This window comes from Mytilus californianus, unplaced genomic scaffold (genome assembly GCF_021869535.1).
Source record: "Mytilus californianus isolate M0D057914Y unplaced genomic scaffold, xbMytCali1.0.p SCAF_8, whole genome shotgun sequence".
NCBI classification, from domain to species: domain Eukaryota; kingdom Metazoa; phylum Mollusca; class Bivalvia; order Mytilida; family Mytilidae; genus Mytilus; species Mytilus californianus.
Window position 1 is genome coordinate 34190486 of NW_026262734.1, and position 18321 is coordinate 34208806.

The window sequence follows — 18321 nt, forward strand, 5'->3', positions numbered from 1 at the left end:
TTCCAAGCGTATAATCCAGTAATATAACTTTCCTGCATGTTTAGCTTTTAGACCATTTTCATTAAAAATCGGAAAGTATGTTAAATTATTCAACGATACATCAAGAGATCCGTACAAAGAAAACACGAAACTGTCTTGACTTTTCCATTCCAGTTTGTTTGTTATAGAGTTTATAGAATTATGTGAAAAATTTACCGTATAAAATATTATCTGTGTCACAAATGTATTTGTAATATCAAGATGGTTGTATGAGACGTCAAATTTAAACAAGTTTCCATTCACGTTAATCAAAAATCCAGGCTCGATATATTTCAGTCGGTCCCAGGAATAGATTACCTTAGCCGTATTTGGCACAACTTTTTGGAATTTTGGGTCATCAATGCTCTTCAACTTGGTACTTGGCTTTATAACTATTTTGATCAGTCTGGCGTATTAAATTATAATCCTGATACCTTTGATAACTAATTAGACAGCTGGTCAATTACCCGAATCCAAGTCATGTTAAGAAATTTTTCTTTACTAAAGTATTCCACTAGGTTATGGTGTAGTATTAATGTATCAAAGAATTCAAGACATGATACAAGATCGATATTTTTGATTTTGTTGTATTGTAAATATATTTGACCAATTCTTCGATAATCACAAATATTACTAGGTAAACTATGCAAACTACTATTAAGGTGGAATATGATATACCACAGAGGAAACGTCCAACTATCATCAACTAGTATGCTTTTTTAATCAGGTTTTTTTTTACGATTAATAACTCATAGTCTTCTAACTCCTTATAGGTATAGCAAATGCATTCCTGTATGTTTCTACTAAACGAGTAACATCTTAAATCATCACATTGAAAATTGTCTTGTAAAACGTCTGGTAAAATAAGTCCTGTACCGTTTGAGGGCTTCATCAAATTTAAATGTTGTAGTTCTTGTTGTGTCAGTTTATCCAATTTCTGGTATTGATCTAAAGATTCACAAGCTTATTCCAAAACTTTCTGACTGTCAAAGAGAAACAAAATCGATCATCTAAAAAGTTGTGTATCACTGAAAAAAACAATGATTAATTATGCTTGATTACTAGATTTGTTTTTTTATTTGATTTTTCTTATTATTGGAATAAGGTTGGAGAGATGAACACGGAAAGTACAAATGTTCTTCCAATCTAGTCGACATATATGTAACATTGACAAAAAAATCAAAGTTTGTTTGTTTGTTGTTGGTTATTTTGTTTCCTCAGCAAACTAGCATAACAATTATTACATGTGGAGCAGGATTTGCGTACCCTTCCGGAGCACCTGAGATCACCCCCAGTTTTAGGTGGGGTTCGTGTTGTTCAATATTTTTCTATGATGTGTTTTGTGTACTGTTGTTTGTCTGTCTTTTTCTTTTTAAGCCATGGCGTTTTCAGTTTATTTTCGACTTCTGAGTTTGACCCCTTTTGTTATCATTTGCCTCTCGTTTACAGTTAGAACAGTAATGAAATAAAGTGTTGAAACAGAGATATGTCTCGCCTTTTTGTGATTTTAATAGTATAATGTGAATATTGAATCCAAATGGTAATATTTAAACATACAAACTATGCAAAACATTGAAAGTCAATGAACCATGAATTAGGATGCATGATCAAATTATCTTCATGAAAATAATACATGCCCATGCTTATAAAACTGCATACCAAATTCTATTGACTTCCCATAAATGGTTTTATAAACACCAACCTAAACACAAACATGTAAACGTTTCAAAGTCAATGAACCGTGATAGGGGGTCGGGCCAAATCATCTCTATAGAAATGAGACCTGCAAATGCTAATAATTGCCTTAACATAAGTGGCTTTTCTTAAACTGATCTAATCACAAACTTTATCATTCAAACTATGCAAAACATTTAAAGTCAATAGTCCATGACTGAGGAGGCGGAGCAAACAAATCTCCATGGAAATGAGATATGCATACTGCATACAAAATATCATTGACCTACCATACTGCATACAAAATATCATCGACCTACCACTAGCGGTTCCCTTTAAAATGACATAATCACAAAATAATACATGTTTGGTAAGCAAAAGTTTAATAGTCAATAGACCATGACGGAGAGGGCGAGGCCAAATAGTCTCCATGGAAATGAATTATGCCATTGACCTGCCACTAGTGGTTCCCCATAAACTGATCTAATCACAAACTAATACATTATTGACGCCGCCGCCAACGCCGTCGTCGGAAACATCATATCTAAGTCTCGCTTTTTGACTCCGTCAAGGCGTCCTCTTGCGTCCAAATAGCACATATGTAATCACCTGCAAAAGGATCGCCAAAAGCCAACAACCCGAAAAAGAAATAGTATTTTCTGCAAACATAGTGTTAAGATGTTCATTTGTTCCTGGTGAATCGTAAGCCAGAAAACCGCATTTGACGCAAGAAATTTAAAAAGTGTTATTTTCATTTTTTAATCACGTAAACCATAATGTTTCACCTAAATTGATAGACAATCTGTCAGTGTTTATAGAAATTCAAAGTAATTTATTATATTTAGTGGGCACTAGTTACGAAATGTGCAATATTATTTCTTTGTGCTTTGAAGAGATAAAACTAGCTGCGATAAACAACACGTATTTTATTTTATATGTTTATTACTTACCACATCTATTTTAAAAAAGACAGAAGTTTAACGGCAGAAATATTCAAGTATGTATGGACTTATGAGTAATAATTACTTAAGGATTCAATGTACTAGTAGATAATAAAAATTGTAAACTGAGGGAATCTCATTTACTCCAAAAAGAGTAAGACGGAAAGAGTGTATTGTGCAATGGTAAATGATTAATGGTGTAGTATAGATAAGCATCTTGTATGATTTAGATTCTTGTATCAACAATCGGGATTGGTGTATAATGCAATGGATAACGGTGTATACTAGTACGGTTTGCACATTCTGTAAGAGTTCAGTTATAGTCTTATAAAACAGGAAATGAAAATAACTAGAATTTCATAATCTCCAAACTGAGTAACTACGAGTATCAACAGAGTAAGAATCTCAAACTTAAGTGCACTAGGTGCATAAAACAGTGGGAGTCACCAAACGGAGTGACACTATGAGCATCAATAGATTGTTATCCAACCGAAGTGAGACTTGGTGGATCAACAGAGTTTCTATCCAACCGAATTCAGATCAGTTGCATCAATATAATTATTATCTTTTAACTTCCTTTTCTGCTATATAGATGATGTCCTCTCACTAAATAATTCAAAGTTTTGTGATTATGGTGAACGCATGTATTCCATCGAACTTAATATAATGGATATAGTTAAGTCTGCCTTATATCTTGACTTACATCTAGAAATTGATAATAAGGATCGGTTGAGAACAAAACTTTACGAAAAAAGAGATGATTTCAGCTTCTCAATTGTGAACTTTCCATTTCTATGTAACAATATTCTAGCAGCGCGTGCAGTGCTTGCGTTTCCTATCATGATTTTCTTGACAGAGGTGGCTGCTCACAACGAAGCTATTAAACCAAGAGTTTCTAGTGTAGAAATTGAAATCATCCATTGAAAAATTTACGGACGCCATCACGAATTAGTTGACCGTTTTGGAAAATCTCATGCACAGATGACGATAGTTATGTTCCAATCATCGTAACTACAATCCCGTCCTCCTTTTCCCCAAATGTGACTTATCGAATGAGACTTATCACTGGGTGTGTACTTACATGAGCAACACGGGTGCCAAATATGGAGCTGGATCTGCTTACCCCTACGGAGCAACTGAGATCACCCGCGGTTTTTGTGGGGTTCGTGTCGCTCAGTCTTTAGTTTTCTATGTTGTGTTTTGTATACTGTTGTTTGTCATTTGGTCTTTTTCGTTTTTGCAATGGCGTTGTCAGTATTTCGACTGATGAGTTTGACTGTACCTTTGGTATCATTCGCCTCTATTTTATTCAACCGGAGTGAGACTGGATGCATCAACAAAGTGGGAATCACCAAACTGAGTGAGTCTATGAACATGAACAGAATTGTCATCCAACCGGAGTTAGAATAGGCGAATCAATAGTGTAAATATATCCAACCAGAGTTGAACTAGATGCATCAACAATGTGGAAATCGAATCTCCAAACGGAGTAAAACCATCAGCATCAACAGAAGTAGTACCCAACCGGAGTGAGAATAAAGTGAATCAACAGATGTGTAAGTATATCCAAACGGAATGAAAATCAGTGCATCAACAAAATGGGAATCGAATCTCCAAACGGAGTAAATTTATGAGCATCAACAGAGTGAGTACCCAACCGGAGTGAGAATAAGTTGAATCAACAGCTTTGTAAGTATATCCAAACGGAGAGAAAATCGGTCCATCAACAATGTGGGAATCGAATCTCCAAATGAAGTAAAATTATAGGCATCAACAGAGTTAGTACCCAACTGGAGTGAGAATAACTTGAATCAACATCTGTTTAAGTATATCCAAACGGAGTGAAAATCAGTGCATCAACAAAGTTAGAATCACCAAACTGAGTAAGACTGTGAGTACCAGCAGAGTATATTTTTAACCGGAGAGTGGTAATCGGTGAATCAACAGTGTTAGCAATTGCAAAAGGAGTGAGCTAAGGTGTGTCAACAAAATGAGTATCACCAATCAGAATAAGACTGTGCACTTAAACAGAGTATATTTGCAATTAATCTGAGTGAGAATATGCGAATCAACAGTGTAAGAATACCGAAATAGAGTGAGACTGAATGCATCAACAAAGTGAGTTTGACAAACGGCCTGAGACTATGAGAATCAACTCAGTATATCTGAAACCGGAGTTAACATAGTCGAATCAATAGAGTAAGTATCACCAAGCAGAACCAGGCTAGGTAAACAACAAAGTAAGTATATCAGACAGAATAGACGCGTCAATAAAGCAACTATCTTCGAACAAAGTAAGACTATGTGTATCAACTGGCTAAGTATATCAAAACAGAGAGAGACTAGGTACACCAAGCACCTGCCGAGGGATTTGAACTCATAACCTCAGTGTTGACCCGGTAGTGGTAAAGTAGATGAAGATGAACTACTTAGACTATTCTGCAACCGTGCACCCCTCCCTCCAGTTAAAATTCCGAAAAAAGACTGAAAATCTGTACAATCATAGAGATAATAATGTAGTTCCGAATATTAAAAGCATGGGAAAATATGCATTTAATTATGTTTTGGGGATTTTGGGGCTATATCAAGGTCGTTATTAGGGTCTTCGTGGATTTGTAGATGAATTTTAGTCTGAAACGGTCATTTTAATCTTAATATCATCTGAAAAGTCTGAACAATGAATTAGTCAGTCATGTTCAGTCTTACAGTCAATTTTCAGACTTATCTACTACGGTCAAGGAGTTCAGATAATTCGCTAGCAGTCAATTCAGTACTGTTCTGTAGCTTTCCAAGCAATTCAGCATGATTTGTGTACAGTAAAATAACAACTACTGGACAGTATGAACATAAACTGAAAACATCATATTTGATCAAGAAGTTTCAGATCAAAATTGGTTTACTAGGGATGACGAAAAACGTTATTAATCTTACAAAATAACGTTAACGGGAGTTTCTTTTCCGCCATTTTATCATCGTCAAATTTAGTTTCATATTTCAACTTTACTGTTAAAAGACTTATTACCTAGTTTAGCAACAAAGCAGGATAAACAAGCTTGAACCCGAACAATGTAGAGACGTCGACGTTTTAAATTTTAATGAACGTAATTTACATGTACGTATAAATGGTAAATTATTACGTAAATCACAACATATATACTTAACGCCCGTTCCCAATTGTTTCTTAGATACATTTTGTACAAGCGGTTGGTTACGAAGTTGGGATGTGCCTCTAGAAACAATATTACAAATAGATATTACATCCTAATGTTTACGGTGATATTGTTTGTTGAGCGATTAAATTTTGATTTGAATACTTATAATCAATCAAATAGAAAAATCTTGAAAAACACTTTTTTTCACAACAATACTTATTTTGAAAAAACAATAACACAAAATAAGTCTTAAAAACACAAACACACAAAAAAATAAATGCTTTGAATTTGAAATTGAATTCGTAATCATCCGTGTACATTATATTTTTCAAAATATACTTTGAATGATTAGAAATATACAAACGAGACAGGTTTGATCTATACTTTGAACATATTTGGTTTAAATAATATTTTAATTGATGATTCAAGATAATTTCGGTTACTAGCCTAGTAGTCAGTACTTCTGTTTTGACATGAGTTATCATTGATATGGCCATCACTATAAATTAACCGTTTACGAAACTCAGAATATTTCGAAGTACTAAGGATTGTCTACCCCAAGAATAGATTACCTTTACTAAACCTTTGGGAATGTTGGGTCATGCATGCTCTTCAACTGCCTACTTTATTTTTTATCTTTTTTTTTTATTACTCGTGCGTCACTGATGAGAATTGTAGACGGATAGCGCGTCTAGCGTACAAAATTTTAATCCTGGTAACTATAATGAGTTTATTAGTGTAAGAATACTTGCATTATTGACCGTTTCACTTCTTGTCCATTGAAGTAGATCAGTTATCTGATTTACAAAGAGCAATATGACTGCACACGCGACCTTTTTCATTTAAAACTCCTACGTTAAATAAAATCGGTGAGAATATTATCTAGGTTTGATCCACTTACGAACAATTGTGTAAATCATTAACTCAGCAGTATACAGAGAACCTCTAGTATATTGTCGTCTGTGTATTAATCTGTAGTTTGCATAAGAACAATGCTTGTATGTGCCTGTTGATATGAACATTCTGTACTGCAAATTAAGTAATGGGCACATTTCGATGCGTTTTATTAGAATATGCGACATTTTGCCTCAGATTTTATGTAGCATCATGGTGGATCTCTGTATCATAGCAACCACTACACAAACAATCTACGAATCTCCGTATTCCAGGATTCATTTAATTGAATGCTTCAATCCTTGAAAGTTCTCAGTAATCTTCTAAGTTATCTAGTTATCTTATTGTTCTAAATAGAAATCAAATGTAATCACAGTTTACATAAAATGATTTTATAGTTAATCAGGCACTAATTCCGGACTAGAATATTGTATGAATTGAAACTATCAAATGTCACCAATCTATGAAATTATCACGAAATGTAACTGTCAGAAACGAATTGTACTACCCACTTGAAGATGCCGTCTTCCTTTATAAAGGTTAACTGGTCGGATCCATTGAGGGATCTTTCGGCGGATCATTTGGGCTCCGACTGGACTGAGTGTAGCAATAACATTATACACCACAATGTTTTGCTTTATGTATCTTACTTGTTTATCTAGTTAAAAAAATGAAAACAACACTTTATCAATGTCATGTATTCGTAACGCTTTTCTGGATTTAACTTCACTAACAACACTCAAAGCCGAATATTTGAAAGCCAAGGATGTATCAGAACTGGACAGTTGAAGACTTAATGTGTTTTTATAATTGTGTAGTTTTGTAAGAATGCTATGATCAAATAGTGCTAATACCGTGTTTGTGATCAATGCGTATCAATAATAAGCATTATGGTAAATCTAGTTTCTTTTGATTTTGACCTAAACAGACATAACTTGTAAATCGATATATTCACATACAGACACTATTTTATAATTCAAGTCCCCGTGACAATGGCATACTTGAAAATCTAGTTTTAGAAACTCAGGTATATTCCGGGGAATTGTAGTACTCTAAAGACTATACGGAATACTATGTCCTTAGTGAATCAGAAGAGCTTTCAATTTGTATCCTTTAGTTTTTTTCTTAATTCAGATCAAAATTGGTTTACTAGGTCAGTCATCTTGCAAATACAGTAGCTTCTTTTCCGCCATTTTATCATCGTCAAATTAAGTTACATATTTCAACTTTACTGTTTAGAGATTCATTGCCTTTTTCAGCGGCAGGATGAACAAGCTTGAACTCGTACACTTTGGTCGTGTCTGTAGTGACCTTTCAAGTTCAATGAACGTAATCCACATATACGTATAAATGGTACATTATTACGTAAATCACAAAATACTTAAAGCTTTTACCTAATTCCTTCTTAGATACACGTTGTACAAACGGTTTATTACAAATTAAGTTTGGCAGTGCTTCTAGAAACCTTATTACAAATGGGTAGCACATCCTAATTTTAACGTTGATGTTGTTCGTTGAGCGTGTACATTTTTATTTTGATAAGCTTATTCGTAATAGTTATTATTTCAATACTGTAAAACGATCTTTGAAAATTGTCTTTTTAAGTACTTTGTTTAGAATTAGTGAAGCGAAGACAAACTGACATGGCATGGCAAATCCGGAAAAAAGACAAAAGACAAAATAAGTCTTAAAAACAAAACAAAGAAAATTATAAAGACTGAGCAACATAACCTCGCCAAATCCGGGTGACATCAGATTCTTCCAAAGGTTTAGCAGTTCCTGCTTTCTTTGTATCGTCCGTCATATAAGTACAAATTCGGAGATGTCATGTTCGATGTAAAAGAAGGGGATTCTGGTTACAACAATTGGTACATATCCTTCATCATCTTCTGTGAAACAAATATTCCAGAACCAACTTGTGATGGCTTTCGTCAAATTTTCGAAGAGATGAAACTTTAAACTCTTGGTTTAATAGCTTCCTTGTAAGCAGAATTCCACTATCAAGCAAAACATGATATGAAATGCATGATGTAGAATATCATATCAACTTGGGGATATATACTCCATATGCAGGCGACACTGGAATATTGCAAAATGGTAATGATAAGTTCACAATTGGGAAGCTGAAATCATCTCTTTTGTCGTAAAGTTTTCTTTTAAATCAACCCAAAGTGAAATTTGTTTATTGTTTGAACATAAATCGAACCCCTTGGTATTCTCGTTTGAATTGTTCTACATTTTGTCATTTTTTTTGGTTCTTTGATAGCTACCTAGAAATACAATATGGGTTTTGTTTATTGTTTAAATAAAAAATAATGGTACCAATTTTACCGTACCAGATGCGCATTTCAATAATTAATGTCTCTTCAGAAATGTTCGAGGCCAAATATATTCAAATCAAAAACTTAATAAAATATTGAAGAGCTGGAAATCAATCCTTTCCGTTATGTTTAAATTCGGTAAATTACATCCGCTTGACAAAGTTAAAAGGAAAATACCTCACAGTGTTTTCTTTCAATTATTTTAGTATGGTGATCAACACAAATTTATTTGAGAAATGCGGTGTAATATATTTTATTTTATATATTTTAAAAACCTTATTATTGGAGAAACCTTCTATCTATATATATAGACAATAACTAGTTCGAATAACTTAGACAGCTATATCATTCGGGTACAATCATATTTCGTGCCCAAAAAATAAGATCTTACAAGTAATGTGTTTCACAATACCTTCTGCTATTCTGTGTATACTATGTGTAGTTTATATGATGTATTCCTAAGGTTGTTATGACTTTGGCAAATAAAGGTTATTATTAATTTCAAATCGGATTTACTAATACCCGTGTTCTTTTAAAAATATTTAAAAAGAAAGCAGGATGTTTTCCAATAATGTTGTAATACAATCGTAGTTGATATCAGATAACGACTTTATATTTCTAAAAGAATGTTTTATGTTCCATTCTTTAAGAAATGGATTGTCGGTATTCGAACTTAATGCTTTGAATTTAAAATTGAGTTCATAATCATCCGTGAAGATTATCTTTTCAAATATACTTTGAGTGATAAGAAATATACAAACGAGACAGGTTTGGTCTATACTTTAACATCATGGGTTTCAATAATATTATTATTTATTATTCAACAAAATCTCGGTTACTAGCCTAGTAGTCAGCACTTCTGTTTTGACATGAATTATCATTGATTTGGTCTTAATTATGAATTAACAGTTTACAATACTTAGAATTTTTTTAATACTAAGGATTTTTTTACCACAAGAATAGAATTCCTTAAATTGGCAGTTTCATTTCTTGTCAATTGAAGGATATCAGTTATCTGATCTACAAAGAGTAATATGACTGCACAAGCGACCTTTTTCATTCGAAATTCATACTCTCGAACATAAAACAGGACGGATTATTACTTTGACAAAGCACACTTCCACCACTATATCTTGAACAACTTCGCATATTTTATGAATTTATTTCAGTTGTGTCTTTAATAGATTTTTCAGGATGATCCTCTTTAAATCATTAGCTAAGCAGTATGATAGAACATCTAGTATATTGTCTTCTGTGTATTAATCTGTTGAACAATGATTGTATGTGCCACACGGTAGGTAGTGTCCGGCTGAGATCGTGTTTTTTTCAAGTGAATCGGTCCACTTTTTTCGAGTGTAGATCAAGTTGTTTTCGAGTGATATCACATGCGATCAGATCGATTTACTGCAATTTCGCAAGTATGATAGTTTTATTCGTGATTGTTCATCTTATTCTGAATATTATACATATTTAGAACACAAACTACGAACATTTCCTCGAATTTCACTCAAAATTCAGCGTGTTACATTGTCCGTGTTTTTTCGAGAGCAAAATTTAAAACCTCCAGGTTTTTTAACAAACGGTCTGGGTTTTTTAAAGAAAATTCGAAAAAGAAAGAAGGCAATCTTTGCATTAAAATCCGATTTGTTCTAGTTTATAAATAAAATTTAGTGAAGAACAATATTATATTTTCCCGATAAGTCACAAAAATGAAATACAATGTTCATCAAATTTAACTATTTTCGATTCAATGCGAATTTTCTGTACTGAAAACATTTAACTTGCTATATAACTAAATATCAGAAATCACTGGGTGGTCCTTTTTAAATTAGTCTTTAAAACCGAGTACAGAGGCTCAATTTCATGATTGATATATATTACTGTGGCGAACCTGTGTTTTAAAAATATATAAAGAAAACTAAGGAATAGAAGTAAAATCCTAAAAATTACAATAACAAAAATCAAAAACACAAAAACGCAAAAATACAAAAAAAAACCACACAGTTAATCCGTCAATCTTCTATTTCCCATTGACAATACGATTTGAATTGAATGGAATATCTAACAAACAATTAAAACAACACTTCATAAATTGCATGCGTCCGAAATGCTTTTCTGGATTTATATTCATCTGGAACGTTCAACGCCGAAAATGTGAAAACCAGGGATGAACAAGAACCGAAACAGTTGAAGGGCGATATGACTAAAAGGGACCTGAAAAATATCCAAATCAATCTAAGGTTCAACTGTGCAATTTTTTAAATTTATAAACAGATAATTTTAAATGATTAATTGTTTGTTGCTTAACGTCCAGTGGCAAATGCGTCATGCGATTCAGGAATTAATACAATAGGTTCTGTAATAGAGGTCGTTCGGGATGAAGGTCGAGAAATTTAGACTGCAACTGGAAAATAAGTGTATATTAGAAATATAGATACAGAAATTTTCCCTTGGAACAGGCCACCTACGGACTACTTCTGAAAGAGTTGTTGCAAGGCTTCTTAACGTGTAGAGAACGTGGCACTCTCTCTACACGCCCCGTTCTTACCGGACGTGGCTGTGTACTAGTATATCCCGCACAGTCAAACGGACGTCGCACTTTGGCAAGGGTTTTACGAGCGATCGAAAGAGGACCTAAGTGACCATAATTCAATTCCCCTGTCCCCCTTTGAGGTACATATTGCTTGAAATGTTTGATATTAATCATGTCAGTACTGACTACTGAGCTGATGATAACCTCGGGGAGTTATCAAATGTAAATAATGAAATAAACTATATACAAATAATAATTAAAAAAAACGAAATTTATATATTATATGCGTACACCCATCTTCGCTAGCCAAGGGTTACGATCCACTTCCCTCCTCTTCGCCCTTGGCAGATTAAGCCAACATTTGTGATAACAATGTTGCGCCATCTATCGGTAGATTAAAGTCACGCCCATTCCGAATACATTATTCTTGACCAATGGTAGCACTTGAACTCTTCAATTTGGAGGTAAAAGCACGGAAGCGTCTAGATTCTACACACTTGGTAATGCAGGAAACGAAAATAAACGTTGACATTCATGCATTTGTGCAAGAAACATACACAGGAACTTCTATTAGTTGATTAAAAACATTCAAATTGTCACTAAATATAGTCGTATGTTTAGGGATGTAAAGACTTGTTGCACAATAAGCACGTGGCAATTGTTTACATACACTTTCTACATTTACACGTGATCATGTTATAGGCGCTTTTTGATTGGATGCAGCGAGTTTCGACTGCAACCAATGAAAATCATTACCTTGTGTCTCGGAAATTCTATCTCAATCCGCCAAGGGTGGAGAGGAGAGAAGTGGATCGTAACCCTTGGCTAGCGAAGATGGCGTACACCTCACAATGATAAATTGTCAATTTTCATTCTTTTAATTTCTGATAGAAAAGAAGCTTTGATGGTGCTTTATCTCTTTGTGACCAAGCATAATATACACTTGAGCAGACTCCTTTTCAAGTAGGGTCATTTGCACAATATTTTTTTTTCCATTTCTAGAACTATAAAACATATTACCATCAATACAAATAGTAAATGAAACATCTAAATGTATTTGTTGTTAAAAAAGCACACATTTATCCGCTTTACACACTATACGTACATACGTCTCAATCCAACATATCTGTTCTTACATAAAGATTGTTTATATCACGAACTATTTATTGTATGATATCCATATCGGTACACTTACACGAAGATTGTTCACATCACGTAAATTTATTGTATCAAATCGACATCGGTATACGTATATGTGAATCGATACAACATGTTTACCTGGGTGTTGGCTGGGTGTGGACATGTTGGATCGATAAAAAAATACGTAAAAAAAGAGGGCGTGTATGGTCTTTACTTGGGCGCAGACATGTTTGATCTATCCAAATATACGTAAGCTGGTGTCCATGTATTTGATAAGACTTAGCAAACAAAAATATATACAAATGCACGATGCTATTTATAAAATGTACGTTTTATTACAGCACTATCAAACTTGGTTAGTGCATTGGTACTTTATTTAAACCTTTTTATTGTTTTTTAAACGTAAATGCACGGACATATTCCTTTTTAGCCATAGAAAATTTTTTTAAATTTTTTTTTTCACTCGATAAAACTTGGACGCACTCGAAAAAGCACGGACTGCTCTCGAAAAAACACGGATATATAAATAAATTAACTGTCCAAAATGTCGTTATCAACACAATAACTAAAATTTTGTAAAGTGCCTGTATGTATGTATGTATTTCCTTTGACATTTTCATTGGTATGTGTATAAAAATTGCTTTAGTCTAAATTTTAGAATAAAGCATTGTAAGGCTAAATTAAAAGTTTTTAAAACATAATAATGTAGGATTGATAATATCTTTTTATCACAAAAATTATTAACCTTGTATGATCTGGTATTTTAGGTTCTAGTACCGTTGTTTACGTCTTGGTTGTGTCTGTTTGTTTACATTTTTGATCATATTCACTAGAATAAACGTGGTCACCCTAAAAAACAAAACAATCAAATCACTCGAAAACACGCTATCCCAGCCTGACACTATACTTACTGTGTGCCTGTTTATATGAACATTCCATACTGCATATTTAGTAATGGGCACATTTCGATGCGTTAATTTAAATACGCGACATTTTGTGTCATATTTCATTTAGGGTATCGTGGATCTCTGTATCATAAGAACCAGTACACAAACGATTTACGAATCTCTGTATTGCATGATTCATTTACTTGGATGATTCATTCATTTAAAATACTTAGTAATATAGTTAATTATCTTTTTGTTGTGTGTCAATATGAAACAATATTAAGTCCATTTATTTATCTATTGTAACGTGAGTCTTTAAGGCCAAGGCAGAAAACCAACAAACAAATTAGAATTATCGCGAAGTGTAACTACCTGTAACGAAATGAACTGTCCACTTGAAGGTTTCAGCTTCCTTTATAAACGTTAACTGGTCGAATATATTGACGGACCTTTTGGCGGATCACTTGGGCTCCGACTGGACGGAGTGTAACAATACTTGCTCTATGAATCTTAATTGTTTAATATATAGATAAAAATCAATTACATGCTTTCCGTGGCGCTTTTCTGGATTTACCTTAATCGTGAACGCTCAAAGTCGAATATTTGAAAGCTAAGGATGTATAAAACCAAAAACGTTGAAGAGATAATGTGTGTTTATAATTATGTAGTTTTGTAATAAAGCTGTGATCAAATAGTGTCAATGCCGTGTTTGTGATCATTGCGTATCAATGATAAGCATTTTGATAAATATACCTTATACTTGAAGTCCCAATGACATTAGCGTACTCTTGACTCTAGTTAGGAGTCTAGAAGGATACCAAAGGGACATTCAAATTCATAAGTCGAAAATAAACTGACAACGCCATAACTAATAAGGAAAAAGACAAACACGCAAACAACAGTACACAAAACACAACACAGAAAACCAAAGACTGAGCAAAACAAACCCTACCAAAAACTGGGGGTGATCGCATGTGCGCCAGAAGGATAAGCAGATCCTGCTCCACATATGGAATCCGTCGTGTTGCTCATGTAAGTACAAACCAGGGGACAAGTCTAATTCGGTAGGTCACATTCGGGGTAAATGGGACGGGATTGTAGTTACGATAATTGGAACATATTCGTTGTCATCTGTAAAAAGGATATTCCATAACGGTCAATCAACTAATTAGCTATTTTGTTTGTTTGTTTGGTTTAATTTTTTTACGCCACTTTCTTGTCTCAAACAAAGAAAAACAAAAAAAACTCATCCTTATGTGCAATAGTGATTTTGAGACGAAGGTAAAAAATAATGCCCATATCAATTCAGGAGCTTTCTTTGATACGATATCGCGGAATTTTAAAATATTTTTTTCTTATAATAACATAGACATAAGGAATAACACGAGATAAAATTCTAATCTGACTGTAACATCAATTTATTGAGATCAATAAACTGTATGAAATGCGTTTGTCATCTAGGATGAATATATGAAGTAATTGTCATAAGGTCATATAAGTCTCTGGGGGGAAACGAACTCTCCGGATGTTAGATAACATCCTTAACATACATATGATATCATATAAACTTATAAAACGCATAATCCTTTTTGATGAGACTGTGTTAACAATTAATGATGAAGTCCATTTGCTTAAATTTGATAATATTGAACCTTGTTAATGTCGTGGATTTGTTAAATAATGACGACATATTTAAAGTCATGTTAAACCGAACAGACTTACTATGTCCCATGTTCTGTAATGGATATCGTCTGGTCAGTTGCTGTATGTGTAATGTACAAAAAACACCAGAAAAACTACAGACATTAAATGTTGTGCACAATGCCAAAACGGAATATCCTAAAATAGAAGATCCAAAAGTGTTGAACATTCAGTACCAGATAATACACAGATTTAGAAAGACGAAGAGACTTCCAGTTAACATATGTAATTTTACAGGAATTGTTGAAATAGACTTTTCTTACAATGAGATAAAAAGAATTGACAATATTTCTTGTGTTAAAAGTTTAGATATTCTGATCATGCGTAGAAACAGAATAGAATATTTGAGGAACGATACCTTTATCGGAATGAAGTTTTTACGAAAGATTGACCTTTCATATAATAATTTAAGATATATAGAACCAGGATTTTTAATAAATATGGCTGGAAGTCTTCTTAATTTTGATGTATCTAATAATGTTTTAACAACAGTAGATGTCACTAATTTTCTGTGGGAAAAACAACCAGCGTTCTGCAAAACAGATTTTTCCTTTAATGAAATATCAAGTATAAGCAATGAACTACATTGGACATGCAAAACGAATACACAATTTGGATATGGAGGAATGGTTATTTTTTCAAATAATAATTTTTCACATTTTGCGAATTTTTCTGAGATAGGATTTAGAAATTTCTTTTTGTTAGGAAAACTTCTAGATTATGGATTTGATTTTCGAGAAAACAATTGGATATGTGATTGTCGGATTTATTTCTTTGCATTTAAAGCATCCCTGGTTTTAGATAAGCAGTATAGAGATTATTTTGAGTTGTCTTGTCATTATCCTCCAGAATTCAAAAACATGCTTTTAATTGATTTTATAAAAAGTCAAACTCTAGATCGTTTAATCTGTAATCTAACGATTGCCGACAGATGTCCACCAAAATGTCGCTGCTTTTACCAGCCAGGAAGATCAAGAACTGTAGTAGACTGTTTCGGAACCGGAAGAAGAAAATTACCCTCTGCGTTGCCATTGAAGACTGACCTTGAGGTAGATTTTTCAAGTAATGAAATATCAAGTTTGCGCAACGATACGGGTAGTGGAAACATAATATATTCTTATAGCAAATACATAAGTAAACTGGATTTATCAAACAATACAATCAAGATGATCCCGAACGATCTTGTTTTTAAATTACGAAACATTAATTTGATTAATATATCAAAAAACCACCCCATCCTATAACTATTTGCTTCATCAATAAGAAAGTTATTAGTGTTATTAGCCTTTTTGAAATTGTAACAACGTATACTGTATATACCGTACAGTATGCTGCAGTATGCTGTTAGCTTATTCGAAGATGAAATGTCTTTTCGGAAACACTCGCTTTCTTTTTGAATTTTAACAAATTATACTGTATATACTGTACAGTGTGCTGTTAGCTTATTTAAAGATTAAAAGTCTTTTCGGAAACACTCTCATTTGCTGTTTTAGAAAGAACGTGGTACTTGAACAAGAAGAAAGCTGCGGCCATTTTAACAAATTTGGTAGTTTTACATTTTAAAAGGTAGATAGATTAACTACATGTACTGACACCTTGGGTTAATATATAAAGGAGCAATACGCACAATATTAGTCTAATTTTTGATTAATTTTACGCTGCAAATTATGAGACAAAATTGAAATTTATGAGCAATGCTGTTTGTTTTTTTTTTTTAAAGAAAACTAGTTGATTTACTGTGTTATCAGGACTTTTGTTTACAATTACCAAACATTTAGATTGAATTTTCGACTGTTCGACATACTAAGGAGATAGTAAAAATGTTGTGAAGGGATGGTAACGATATTTTTTTACTTGCCATGCTTGAAGCAAGAATCATTTTTGTGATACCGTTTTATTTTCTTTTATTTCTTCCTGGAAGCACATTATAGAGCCTGAATATTTATTTTAAAGTTCTCAGTGTCTTCTATTCCTCCTGAGACTATTATACTAACACGTTAATAGTCCCAGATTGCTCCAAAAATATTTTATTTTACGATTTATTTACAGCTTGAAAATAGCATGGGTGACCCTCAAAAGCAAGGAATATCATGACCCATCCCAGTCCCCCCCCCCCCCCCCCCCCCCTCCCCTCCGGACCCTCGAGGTTTTCTTTCATTTCAAAAAAATAACTTTGAACGATCTCATTTTGAGGAATGTGAACTTTAATAATTAAATTTACAGACTAATGGTATCTGAAATTCAATTAAAAGTATCCGTTTGGGCTTAAAATGATAACAAAAATCGAATTAGAATGCAACAAAATTAACTTAAAACGTAATATTCTGTTTATTTTGCCAAACAAACATAGTAATGGTACACTTCCGGTAGGGTAGGGGCGTGTACAATACTGAAACCATCTCGGTGAAAACATGACTTTTCTGGATTTTGACAATAAAAACATAAAAAGAAAAATGAATCCTAACTACTTATCTCACTTTATTTTTACAACGAAACTGGAACCAAACTATAAGAATAAACTTTCATTCCTAACCTAGTCAATTAGAGATGATGACAAAAATTTAGCAAAGTTTAAATCCTTAAAAATAATTTAAGATCATGGAAATTAATATAAGATAGAACTTGTGGCCTTAATTGTTTAAAGTTATGGATAGGTTGATAGTATTTTAGGTAAAATAGGTATATGCCATACCTAAAGTAAGAGAGGTGGTGAATAAAAAAATTTCACAATTTCGAAAAACAAAAATATATTTAAAGACTTGTACAATTTAGTTTCTAATTAAAAAGTTTTACATAAACATCAAAGCTATATGACACAAAATAAATGGCTTATAAATTTACAAGCCTATATACTATTATAAATCCAATAGGAATATTTAATAGGAAATTTGTCTGAAAACCCTTACATAAATTTAGGTTTTTCTGGTTCTATGGGTCAATAAATCTATAATTATGATTATTATAGTGAACATTTTAGTAAACTTTTTATTTAAAAATTATTTTTTTTAGAAATATACTGAATTGTAAATGATAAAATTTGTTAAAGGGGAGATAATCAGA

At 33.0% G+C, this 18321-nt stretch overlaps 1 protein-coding gene across 4 annotated transcripts in view; it reads left to right on the forward strand.

The window, feature by feature from the left end:
• The first annotated feature begins 16518 nt into the window (after nt 1-16518).
• LOC127712409 (uncharacterized) overlaps nt 16519-18321 on the forward strand; it is an 87593-nt gene continuing 85790 nt past the window's right edge. For all 4 annotated transcript variants that reach the window (XM_052218837.1, XM_052218842.1, XM_052218836.1 and 1 more), the window contains exon 1: nt 16519-16827. The gene's annotated coding sequence lies outside the window, so the exon portion shown is untranslated. The remainder of the gene's footprint in view (nt 16828-18321) is intronic.